This window comes from Chlorocebus sabaeus, chromosome 14, assembly GCF_047675955.1.
Source record: "Chlorocebus sabaeus isolate Y175 chromosome 14, mChlSab1.0.hap1, whole genome shotgun sequence".
Classification (NCBI taxonomy): Eukaryota; Metazoa; Chordata; class Mammalia; order Primates; family Cercopithecidae; genus Chlorocebus; species Chlorocebus sabaeus.
In genome coordinates this window covers 43921808-43934984 of record NC_132917.1, presented here as the reverse complement: position 1 = coordinate 43934984, position 13177 = coordinate 43921808, and the positions used below count along the sequence as shown (strand labels likewise).

The following is a 13177-nucleotide window of genomic DNA, read 5'->3' as shown; positions in this document are numbered from 1 at the left end:
AAAAGGACTCCAAAGAGCTCTCTAGCTCTGCCTACCATGTAAGCACACAAAATGGAAATGTGCAGACCAGAAAGACAGCCCTCATCAAACACCAGATCCACCAGCACCTTCATCTTAGAACTTGCCAGCTTTCAGAACTGTAAGAAATACATTTGTGTTTTTTATAGGCTACCCAGTCTACGGTACTCTTTTACAGCAGCCTGAACTAAGACAGGCAAAAATACAAAATACTGTTGAATTTAGGTGATTGGTATATAGACACTCAGGGTACTACTATAATGTTTTGCAGCATTAAAATTTTTCATATTAAAAAGCAAAAAATCCAGTATGAAATGATTTATAATTTATTAAATTTGTTACTCTCCCCCCAAATATTAAAGTGGTCCTAAGTTTCCCCCAGAGTCCTCAAGGTTAAATATCAAAATCCACCTAAAATAAATTCTCCAAAAGTTCACGACCCTGATGTTTTTCCTTTTAAGCATGTGATTTCTAAAAGTGAGGACAAGGCAAAAATAACAAGATACTTTGAATTATCATTGTTCTCCAAAGCGACTAATGCCTATAGACAATATTTATTAAACAAAAATGAATAGAAGGAAATTTGTGTTTACTTATTTATTTATTTTATTTTGAGACAGTGTGTCACTCTGTCGCCCAGGCTGGAATGCAGTAGCACGATCTCGGCTCACTACAACCTCCGCCTGTTCATACATTCAACAACCATCCTTTTCCCTCTCCCTACCCACGAATCCAGGAATCCCCAACCCCCAGGCCATAGACCGGTACCCTCCATGAACTGTAAGGAACCGGGCTGCACAGTAGGAGGTGAGCAGTAGGCAAGCAAGTGAAGCTACTGCTGCTCTCCATGGCTGGCATTATTGCCTGAGCTCCACCTCCTGTCACATCAGCGGCAGCATTAGATTCTTACAGGAGTGCAAACCCTACTGTGAACTGTGCACGCAAGGGGTCTAGGTTGTGCGCTCCTTATAAGAATCTAATGCCTGATGATCAGTAATTGTTTCCTATTCCCCTCAGATGGGACCATCGAGTCGCTGGAAAACAAGGTCGGGGCTCCCAGTGATTCCACATTATGAAAAATTGTGTAATTATTTCATTATATATTACATTGTAATAATAATAGAAATAAAGTGCACAACAAATGTAACGTGCTTGAATCATCCTGAAACCCCCACATCATCTGTGGAAAAAATTGTCTTCCATGAAACCGGTCCCTGGTACCAAAAAGGTTGGGGACCTCTGCACTACTCCTTTCCTCTCCCTAGAAGATGCTGTTTAGCTTATTTACTCATTTATTCAGCTAATATTTGTAGAACACAATATAGATACACGGATAGATCAGCATACAAAACTAACACAGTTATTGCCCTTATGTGGTTCATGCTCTGGTAGAAAATGAGAATCTTAGAACAGGACTCTTGATTTTAGAGTCAAAAGAACCTCAAGATATCATATGGTCCAGGCCTCTCCCTTAACCCTGATAAAAATGTTAAGATTGAAGGTTAAGGCTACTAAATCCTAGAAAGAGTAAGTACACATGCCACAGAACCATTAAAAGCTTGAGTAGGAACCACAAACAGGGTCTTCTGTTTCCAAGTTTCAGTACTCTTTCAACTTACCATATATCATTTAGTAGTATAATAGTAGTAGTATTAATAGTAGTAATAGCAATAGAAAGCATTCAATAAAGGTTACCCGTTATAATGTGCCACTCTCTATGCTAAAAGCTTTACATAGATTATCCCAACCCAACAATCTTATGAACACTCTCAGTTTAGAAATGAGAAAACTGAAGTTTAGAAACATTAAGTAGCCTACCCGTGGTGCAGCAGGGATTCAAATCCAAGAATATGACGTTGGAGTCAATGTTCCCAACCACTATCCTCCTTTTTCCAGAAATATAACCCACTCTAAGTATAAAGGCTTCTTACACTTTATACACTTATAAACAGTGCTAAGCATCCTACAGCATTACCTGCAAGCACACAGTAGCAACAATTCAGAAATATTTCTCTAAATCTGTTGAGAAGATACCTTATCCACATTTGAGAAACAATAATACCATTATCATTACCATATGGACAGCCTCTCTAGCTGACCATCTTTCAAATACACAACTGAAACTACTGCTGTCTAGCATCTCCTGAACTTTCTTTAGCCAAAGTATCTGACAAGCAACTAAATATCAAACTTATTTTTACCTTGAGATTGTTTTCAATCCTCTTAAAAACATAGGTTCAATGTGATTCCAGACGGTTCTCTATAATTATCACTACTCTTTTATATTCAAATATGCCTTATACTTGACTCCATAATTTGGCAATATAAACCTGAACAAAGACAAAAAGACCCAGCTACATGAACTGCCCTCTGTAGGGTGGTCATAAGGTCTGAAAACACAGATTTTTTTGCGACGGAGTCTTGCTCTGTTGCCAGGCTGGAGTGCAGTGGTGCAATCTTGGCTCACTGCAACCTCTGCCTCCTGGGTTCAAACGATTCTCCTGCCTCCGCCTCCCGAGTAGCTGGGACTACAGGCGCAAACCACCATGCCCAGCTAATTTTTGTATTTTTAGTAGAGACGGGGTTTCACCATGTTGGCCAGGATGGTCTCGAACTCCTGACTTCATGATCTGCCTGCCTCGGCCTCTCAAAGTGCTGGGATTACAGGGGTGAGCCACTGCCCCGGCCATAGATATTATTTTCATATTCTGTAACACAACATCAATATACAATTACTGTATACCCACCTGTGTATACAAACTTGGTGGCCACCCTGTACTTAAAAATCAAGTAAGCAAAGACATAGGCAGAAAAAGTAACTCAAAGCAAAAGCAAAAGCAAACTGAAGAGTAAGTAACCTAAACTTAAATATAATCACTGGGAAGAAGATTCAAGACGTAGAGTAAGAACAATAAGGCAGGTCAACATCATCACTAATCTTTCCAAACCTGCCCTTACTAACTAGAGTTAGAGTTTATTAAAAAGGAGGGTGGGAGGGGCATAACTGAAAACGACTACATATATTACATATTAAGCTAAAAGTTATTTCACTGCCAGGCGCAGTGGCTCACGCCTGTAATTCTGACACTTTGGGAGGCTGAGGCGAGCGGATCACCTAAAGTCGGGAGTTCGAGACCAGCCCGATCAATATAGAGAAACCCTGTCTCTACTAAAAATATAAAAAATTAGCCAGGCATGGTGGCACATGCCTATAGTCCCAGCTACTCGGGAGGCTGAGGTAAGAGAATTGCTTGAACCCAGGAAGCAGAGATTGTGGTGCACCAAGATTGTGCCATTGCACTCCAGCCTGGGCAACAAGAGCAAAACTCTGTCTCAAAAAAAAAAAAAAGTTATTTCACCTTCACATTACAATTCAAAATACTCCAGAACAGCTGAATAGAAATAAACTCAATTTCCTTAAGTTTAGGACCAGCAACCACCAAAGATTTAATAAAATGTTAGATTATATAAACAAAACCAGTTACAAGAGATAATTTTCTAAAATTCAAGTAAGGTTGTTTTTGGTTATTTTTAAATCTAAGATAGATGGCCAAATGTTGAACAACTTAATGAATCTGTTCTGAATTATAGTATTAAATTTAATATATTGTAAAAATTCAAGTTCTCTTGCACATCAGCATTTTGATAAAGTAACAGAGTTACAAAAATACATTAAAAATGAAACTAGCCTGGGCACAGTGGCTCATGCCTACAATCCCAGCACTTTGGAAGACTGAGGTGGGCAGATTACCTGAGGTCAGGAGTTCAAGACCAGCGTGGCCAACATGGTGAAACCCTGTCTCTACGAAAAATACAAAATTAGCTGGGCATGGTGTCACAGGCCTGTAACCCCAGCTACTTGGGAGTCTGAGGCAGGAGAATCGCTTGAACCAGGAGGTGGAGGCTGCAGTGAGCCGAGATTGCACCACTGCACTCCAGCCTGGGCAACAGAGCAATACTTCGTCTCAAAAAATAAATAAATACATAATAAAAATACACATACATGCACACACACAAATACACTAGTAATCTGAAGGCATATTTGGGCATAATAAATGAGGAACCTTAAGTCATAAATAGAATATTCATTTTTATATTGAGGCACTGACATAAATGCAAGTTGATTTGCTTTAAAATTAAAAAAATCAATTTTGATTCACTTTAGCAATGAAGATCAAATGAAACTGACTCATAAATGAAAGCAGAAGACCACCAAGCATTAAAATAAGAACAAAAAGATGAAAGATCTTTTATGCTTAAGTTTGCAATGTTTGTATAAACTCAAGAGGCCTCTTTACCAAACCGGTTCAATAGGAAAGCAATAGAAAGAACAGAAAGCAAAAATTAAGCACCTGATTCACGCATCTAAGTGCAACGTGACAATCTCATATGCAGAAAAAACAAAAGCACAACGTTAAGTAATACAACAAAGCTATGGAAGGAGAAGCAGTGATAAATATACAGACCAAGTTGAGCACAATAAACCAAGAGACAAATTGGCTCCATTAGCCATGTTTGCTAAGAGCACAAAAGTATCCATTAAAATCAGTGACAATATTACCAGGCCCTATTGGTCAGTCACTAATCCTTCAGTTATACCCACATAAGAACAGAAAGTTTTTTAAACACAAATGACAACATACATTTTATAGGTACATCCCAATTATTTAAATCAGACTTTAAAAATCCTGTTCACCTTCCTCCTATTGTTCCACCTTTACTCCCATCCTCCTTTCCAGGAACTCATCTATCCAAGGTTGTACAGTAAATGGAAACACCTGAAGCCCCCAGACTTCCCTCACGTCTGTCTAATGTAGGGATCTCTTTTTCTCTCTTTGGGTCATCTTTTAATCTTAAACCAATGTCTTTCTCTAAGGTACAACACTATTTCCCCTTTCCTCTTTTCAGTCTAGTTTTTATCCAATTACAGAAAACCTCTTCCTTTCCTTTTGTTAAAAATAGTAAAGCTGTAATCACAGCTTTTAAGTTTAGTATGGAAAACACACACACCCCAAATTCTCCAATCAAGTTTTTAAGCCAGCCACATAAGGAGTTCAGCTGTAATGTAAACTGGGAGTTGTTGGTTAACAGAATGCAAGATCGTCAAGGACAAGGATTTGGGATTTTGTCTGTTTTTTTCAGATACTAGCATGAAATGGTCCCTTTGCACGCAGAAGGCACTCAGTGAACATAAGAATTGGCTGGAGGGCTACAGACTAAATACTATTAGACTATTCTGAATTCTTTACTTCTCAGTGGGTTGGTAGCTCCGAGGAAATAAAAGCAGAAAGACTCCCAAACCTAAATGAAATCTCCTATATAGTCTAACATTTGTAGTGCTTTGAATTAATTATGTTCCCCCTGCTCTTTCTTGTTTTTTCTTGAGACAGAGTCTCACTCTGTGGCCCAGGTTGGAATGCAGTGGTGTGACTTCGGCTCACTGCAACCTCCACCTCCTTGGTTCAAGTGATTCTCCTGTCTCAGCCTCCTGAGTAGCTGGGATTACAGGCACATGCCGCCACATCGGCTAATTTTTTTGTATTTTAGTAGACACGGGGTTTCACCGTATTGCCCAGGCTGGTCTTGAACTCCTGAGCTCAGGCAATCCGCCCGCCTCGACTTCCCAAAGTGCTATGATTACAGGCGTGAGCCACTGCGCCCAGCCATGTCCTCTTTTTAAGGGACTAAGAAGGGCCACCTATCTTCAACAGATAATGCCATTTCGCCATCTCAGGGATAAATGCTTTAGTCAGAACAAGGGAAAAGAAAAACACTGCCCAAATAGGTTAAACACCCATACTGACACTCCTAGATTCTACTACTCATAAGAGCATCTATTAACTATCCCTTTTCAATGCGAGGAGTGCTCTTAATACCTATACATCAAGAAAATAAAATGTAATTAGATTTAAAAATCAGTGACATTACTCTCAAGCTTAAAAGCGCTTTGCAAGCCTTCAAACTCTTACAAATTACATATTCTTTATCAAATCCGCTTCTTCTCAGGCAAACAACACTTACTCATTTGTTTTATTTTCTTGTATATTATACATTTGAATCTACCTGATAACATAACCGCATTTTAAAAGTTTTCTATAAAAGACAAGGTTTTTTCCTATTTCTAGCACACAAATGTACTCCTCATTCACAAGAGATTCTGAAGTGAAGGACATTCTACGTAGACAATAATCGCAGCAATCCTAGAGACAGGCCTTATCCTCCCTGTATCACTACCAGTAATTGGTACCATCTCTAAGAGAAAGACAAGTTCCTTAATAGTCAATAGATGGCTTCCAAAGTTTGCCTGTCTCCTCTGAGATCGGATTTAACTGGATCTTCTTTTGTTCACAAGGATGCAAAACAATTTTCCAAGAAGTGTTATGTTTCTAAACTTCAAGATTTTTAATTTTCAAGAAATGAATCAATTTAAAGCTAAAAAATACAATCTTTATGATACTTCAACATTCTCCAAGAGAAAACTTTGAATCCATTTTACATTTAGCAACTTAATATTAAACTATGTGATAAATGAAAAGTTTTAAATTAGTAAAGTATGTTTTAAATGTTATAAACCACGTCAAATGTATAATATATGAACTAACAAATTAAAATACTACAATTGATTAAGCTACAAGGTTCTTGCGGTTAAACAAGTTATTACAAAAAGTATTATTATTTTTTTTGTTTTGAGACAGGGTCTCAATCTGTCGCCCAGGCTGGAGGGCAGTGGCATGATCTTGGCTTACTACAACCTCCACCTCTTGGGTACAAGCAATTCTCCACCACAGCCTCCAGGGTAGCTGGGACTACAGGCATGTGCCACCACACCCAGCTAATTTTTCTATTTTTTGGTAGAGACACAGTTTCACCATGTTGGCCAGGCTAGTCTCGAACTCCTGACCTCAAGTGATTCACCAACCTCGGGCTCCCAAAGTACTGGGATTACAGGGATGAGCCACTGTGCCCGGCCATGAAGAGTATTATTTTAAAAGGTGTATGTTATGCCAAGCAATAACAAGATATTGTAGATGTGATCACAAGTTAGTTATAGTAAAACAAAAAGAAAAAATATACTTAAGCACTCTTTTGTGTCATGATTTACCATAATTCAGAAATAAAGTGTTTATGGTTGTTATTAAAGTTAGCCTGAAGGGGAGAAATAAAGCACCCTGTAATCTGAATAAAAACTACAAAGTGTGAGATCTTGAGGGGCAAAATTAAATGAAAAAAGAAAACTAAAAAGAAAAAAAGTATGTAAGTTATCATACAGTATTTATGTTTCCTAGGATGTTATATGCTACTAAAAACTAACTCTCAAAATCTTTAAATACTCTGAAAAATAAGTACACTATATAGATTACGCTTTTGGAAAATTTCATAACATCATCAATAATTTAGTAAAGGGTTCTTTTCATCATAACGCTGATTCAACTATCTGGTCTAACAGTCTTTTTTGGCCAGCCAGTACATCTGGCTAATTTCTGTATTTGTAGTAGGGACTGGGTTTTACCATGTTGGTCAGGCCAGGCTAGTCTCAAGAGATCTGCCCGCCTTGGCCTCCCAAAGTACTGGGATTACGGGCGTGAGTCACCACACTTGGCCACACTTGTTAGTCGTCTACGTAGTCTTTAAGAAAAGGAATATAGATGGAAATGTTCAAAAGTGTCAATCATCTTAAATCAAATGGACACAAAGAGATTAAATCACATCAGAATTTTTTTAAAAATAGAGGCATGGTCTTACTCTGTCACCCAGGCTAGAGTAAACTGGTGCAATCACAGCTCACTGCAGCTTTGACCTCCCTGGCTCAAGTGATCCTCCCACCTCAGCCTCCCAAGTAGCTAACTACAGGTGCACACCACCACGCCCAGCTAACTTTATTTTTTGTAGAGACAGGGTCTTGCTATGTCGCCCAGGCTGATCTCAAACAATCCATCTGCCTCAGCCTCCCAAAACGTTGGGAGAGGAGTGAGCCACTGTGCCTGGCCTAGAAACATTTTACTTGCAAAGATTCTAAAATGGCTAATCAAAGATAATAGCATACTTGAATTAGTCCAAAAGATGAAAGCCCATTTTTTAACTCAATGTTTTGATGTAAATAAGCATCACCAACAAAAACAAAGAAAAAATACAGATTATGAAGCTCACGTATCTTTTTCGTTACCTGTTCTTGTTAGATCAGCCACTAGAAGCTGAAAAGTTCTGTCATTCTGCAAATTTTATGACAGCCAAAACAAACTACAAAAATTAAATATTTCCCAAAACTATTTTACCATCAATGTTTAAGTATAGGATAGTGAAATGTCAGTACTCTTAACCATCCATTCTGCTAATATAATATATAAGATACATTTTACAATAAAACTTCAAAGCTGCTCATATAAATATCAGTATTCCATTTCATTCCAATTCTGAAATTAGTTCAGTAAGGGAAAAACAAAAAGAATCAGGTACAATGTGAAGAATAACTGAAAATCCAGGAATATCATACTCCCAAAAATTATCTTACCATTAATCATGATTTCACATTTTATGCTATTACTTGAATAAATTTTGCTATTATAATTTTGGATTTAAAAACTTTTGTTATTCTGATGCCATCGGTTATTTGTTTGCTGACTAATTTTTATTAAAATCAGTGAATTGTGAAAGGCATATTTCACAGAAAATATAAAATACTACATGCTGTATTTTTAAAAGTGAGAGTTAGAATTATACAACTTAACTACTTTCTATGCTAAGTAATGTCACAAAATACTTTAAAATAGTTACATACAAAAATATTCATGAAATATAGCCTTTTTTTCTTTTTTTTTAAGACCGAGTCGGCTGGGCACGGTGGCTCAAGCCTGTAATCCCAGCACTTTGGGAGGCCGAGACGGGCGGATCACGAGGTCAGGAGATCGAGACCATCCTGACTAACAAGGTGAAACCCCGTCTCTACTAAAAAATACAAAAAAAAAAAACTAGCCGGGCGAGGTGGCGGGCGCCTGTAGTCCCAGCTACTCGGGAGGCTGAGGCAGGAGAATGGCGTAAACCCGGGAGGCGGAGCTTGCAGTGAGCCGAGATCCGGCCACTGCACTCCAGCCTGGGCGACAGAGCCAGACTCCGTCTCAAAAATAAAAAATAAAAAATAAAAAAAAAAAAAGACCGAGTCTTACTCTGTCACCCAGGCTAGACTGCAGTGGCACGATCTCGGCTCACTGCAACCTCCACCTCCTGAGTTCAAGTGATTCTCCTGCCTCAGCCTCCTGAGTAGATGGGATTACAAGCATGCGCCACCACACCCGGCTAAGTTTTGTATTTTCAGTAGAGATAGGGTTTTACCATGTTGGCCAGGCTGGTCACGAACTCCAGACCTCAAGTGATCCACCCACCTCAGCCTCCCAAAGTGCTGGGATTTCAGGCGTGAGCCACCGCACCTGGCCTATATAGCCTCTTTTTAATAAATCACCACAATCACTAAGTGATACTGTGGCCAATTCTACTGTTCCAAGACTGCCAAGACATAATCAGCATCGTATTAATTCAAAAGATTCCATAAAAAAAGTTTGTTATAGCAAAGATAACTTTGAACAAGAGCCACTTTTTCTGACCTTGTCAACCTGTGAATCAGCTGTTCTTAGAAGCACAGTTACTTGGACACTACACCATTCCTTCAGATGATGTAATCTTAAGGAATTTAGTAATTAGGTGAATTACTAACATAAAACAGTATTTACTGACATGACTAAACTGAAAGGCCTTTCACCTATTCCTAGAGTCTTCACAGAAATCAGACACCCAGTGTAAGAAAACAGTGTTGAAAGCTCTGCTGGTCACATCAAAGAGAATAATCACTTCAACAAATCCAGAGGATATCTTAAAGTATGAAATCTTAAAGTATGAAAGCTCAAATAAAACTACTACTGCATACTAATACACAGCAACAAAAAGAACCACTGCAGAAAGTGTTATAAGACTTTATGAGAGCAAAAACAAATGAAGAGGCGAAAACACAACCACCATTAAGAAAAAAAAAAAGACAAAGAAGGCATTGAGAGAAGCAGCACAAAATAAAGATTATCCCTGAAAGAAAATCTGTTGACTAAAATATTCTGTTCTAAATACTTAATTTTACAATTTCGATTAGAACAACACACTGTCCATTTGGCAGACCTACAAAAACATTTCCTTAAAAAATTACCATTACTTCAGCTATATTTTTAAAAGGCCTGTTCACTTGGAAAAAACTATCATAATAATTGAATAACTTGTCTCACTATTTACTTAGAAATGCTCTATTTAAAAGTAGGCCAACAATAGGAACTTTGCTATTGCACAACAGAGAAAGTAAATGAAATAACATCTATTAACATTCAGTGTCCATAGCATGTTTCTCCATCTCCTAGAACATACTGTGACTTACACTGTCTACCCTGAACAATTTACCACTTCTACATCCATGCAGTAGCTCAAATAAAGGCAGTTCCTGTGTTAATCCCACAATAAGCCTCAGTAATTCTCACATCACCGTCGTTGTAAACGTTTGTTAACAGAAAAAGAATGTTTTTCCTAAAATAGCTACATAACACTAAGACTACTCAAATTCCTAAATAATCCTTTTACAACATGCCTGTCAACTTTATTTTGATACATTAAACATGTGGAGCCTATTTTAAAAGCTCTTTAACTGTGACTTTATCAAAACAGCTTCCTAGTTATTAATGTCTCTTTTTTAAAAAAGTTTTCAAGTTGTTCTTAGAACAAATTGAATATTGATGAATTTGGGCTGCTATCAAATGCCTAGGAAGCACTTTTTTTGCCAGATAAGATGGGCAAACGTCCTAGATCTGCTAAATCTGACATGAGAGGTCATGCAATTTTTAAAAAATGAAGAAATAACTATTTCCAACACTCACTGAGTCCTTCATTTAAAAAATCATTTTAGGTGTTATTTTCACACTTTACCTTTAATAATACAATTTTTTTAAAGGTTGTTAGGCTTAAACTATAAAAAAACTGATCTATGGCTAGTCAGTCTATACTCTTAATGGGGCTCCGGTAGATTTGGGGTACTGAAAATAAGTGGCAGTTTCAATTAATAACTTCGCTGTTAGGAATGACATCTGAAAAGGATGGTGCTAGGGAAGGCAGACAAGAGATGCCGGGGGTACGATGAGAAGAGAAACACAATTTAAAGCCACTAAGGAGGGAAGGCGAGGGTAGAACGCATAGACAGCAGAGAAAGACGATTTAACAAGGAAGTGAAGTGGAGCGCAGAGTAGGGCAGAAGCTGATGAGGAAATGAAAGGGAAAAGATAGTGTTTTCAAAGAGGGCATGCACCAGGAAGAGAAGAGCCAAGGCTTGGGGTAGCCCCAGCGCTTTCGTGTGAAAGAGATGCTTGAAGACTGAAGTGGAGGAAGAGGGAATCAGTTGGCGTCCAGGCGTTCGAGCAAACTCCCATTCTCTCCCCGCGCCTCTCCCAGTCCTCAGCTGAGCGGAGGCGGCGGCCGGGGAAGGGGCCTACCCGAGAGCCAGGCACAGCGTTCCCCCGCCTAGGCTCCGCGGGGAAAGCAGCGAGGATTCGGAAGGACAGAGGCCCCGGCCGCGGCTCGGCGGCACCGCGAAAACCTGCCCAGGGCTCCGGGCCTCGGCGGCCCGGCCAGTCAGCCGCTTCCCCTCCGGCGGGGCGCCAGGCGGCCTTACCTGAGGCAAGGGAGGGAGAAGATGTCTAGGGCGCCTCGCTCGCGCCCGCCGCGGTACTCAGCCCAAGTTTCCAACGGAGGCGCGACCCTGACTCAGCCGCCGCTTCCCCCTCGGGGTCTCGACCACCGACCGCCTCCGCCGCCTCCGGGGCTGTTTACACCGCCCGGCCCCTCACGCCGCCGCCGCCGCCGCTGCTGCCTTCTCTCCACCCCAGCGCCGTTGCCGACTCGGCCGCCGCCACCTCCTCCGCCGCAGCCTCGTCTCTCTGGAGCATCTTCCAACCACCTAACCCTGAGAATCAGAGATTCCAGCCGCGCCGGCAGGAAACTCCCCCGCAACTGCTAGGGGAACGAGGCAGTCAGAGCACTGGCGGCTTTTCCGCCATTGAGCAGAAGCCGCTCGGCTCCTTCTGCAACCCCCTCCCCGCACCCTAGTCCTTCCCCGCCCCTCAGGGAGCCCCGCCTCCAGCTCCCACCCGCTGGGATGCCGCGCGCCCTGTCGCGGCCTCTGGTTTGCTGGGAGTCTTGTCAATTACCGCTCCCCCTCCCAGTGCTGCTCCCTCGCACCTCCGTACTTAGTTTACCCCGCCCACCCGGCCCCGCCTCTGAGTTTCTAATTTCCCATTGGACATCAGTGGCTACTTTCAATTGGCAAGGTCGGCTGTCCATCAAACACCGCCCACTAAGTGAGACCCAACCCTTTATTACCATTTACTTTATTCGGCCCCGCCTCCGCTAGGTCCTACCTCCCAAACGTCAGGGACCAGCCCCCGTTACCAGCCATAAGTAGAGCCCGCCGTCAATCAAATAACGCCCACCTGCGCTCCTCCTAGCAAAGCCCCGGCCCCAGCGATTGCCTTCTCTTATTGGTCCAAATCGTGGTCCGAACCCCCAGTCACTGGCTTTCTTTGCGGGTCAGTCACTGAGCCAATTTCCAAGTCCGTCACACCGGCTTTTTTTCAAATGAACGCGGAAAAGGCGGGGAGGTATCTGGAAAGCGATTGGTTCGTCTTAGAAAACGGTCAAACCCAGAGAGTCTGTACGGATCCTTTCCGTTCCGTGAGGACCGTGCCCCCTTGTATTTGACCTCTAAGCCTTGCGTAAATCAAGCGCCATAAGGGACCAACGAGCAGTCCAGCTATAGGGGTGGACGCCTGGTCCCACCCGGAATTGCAAGGGCTTGGCTACTGATTGGCTAAGAAAGTCCTCCTAGGCCCCTATTGGAGGAAATAAACGCCTCTCTTCGGCGTAGACGGGAAGGGATGGCTCAGACGAGGACAAGAAGTGGGCAGGGGAGAGGCAGTTGTTTTGCTTCAGCCGCGGGTGGGGCGCACGCGGGAGTGGGAAACTGGGAAGGCCGGGCTCTGGGGAGGTATTGCGGGGAGGGGAAAGGCCCGGATGTTCCCTAACAATGAAATCATCGCCGACCTATCAGAACCGCCGAGCTGGGATACCTGCCTGACCTGTGCCC

General features: G+C 41.5%; 1 protein-coding gene across 2 annotated transcripts in view; it reads right to left on the bottom strand.

The window, feature by feature from the left end:
* Positions 1 to 12120, bottom strand: part of PPM1B (protein phosphatase, Mg2+/Mn2+ dependent 1B) — a 75840-nt gene extending 63720 nt beyond the window's left edge. For both annotated transcript variants that reach the window (XM_007970782.3, XM_007970779.3), the window contains exon 1: positions 11708 to 12120. The gene's annotated coding sequence lies outside the window, so the exon portion shown is untranslated. The remainder of the gene's footprint in view (positions 1 to 11707) is intronic.
* Positions 12121 to 13177: the final 1057 nt, after the last annotated feature.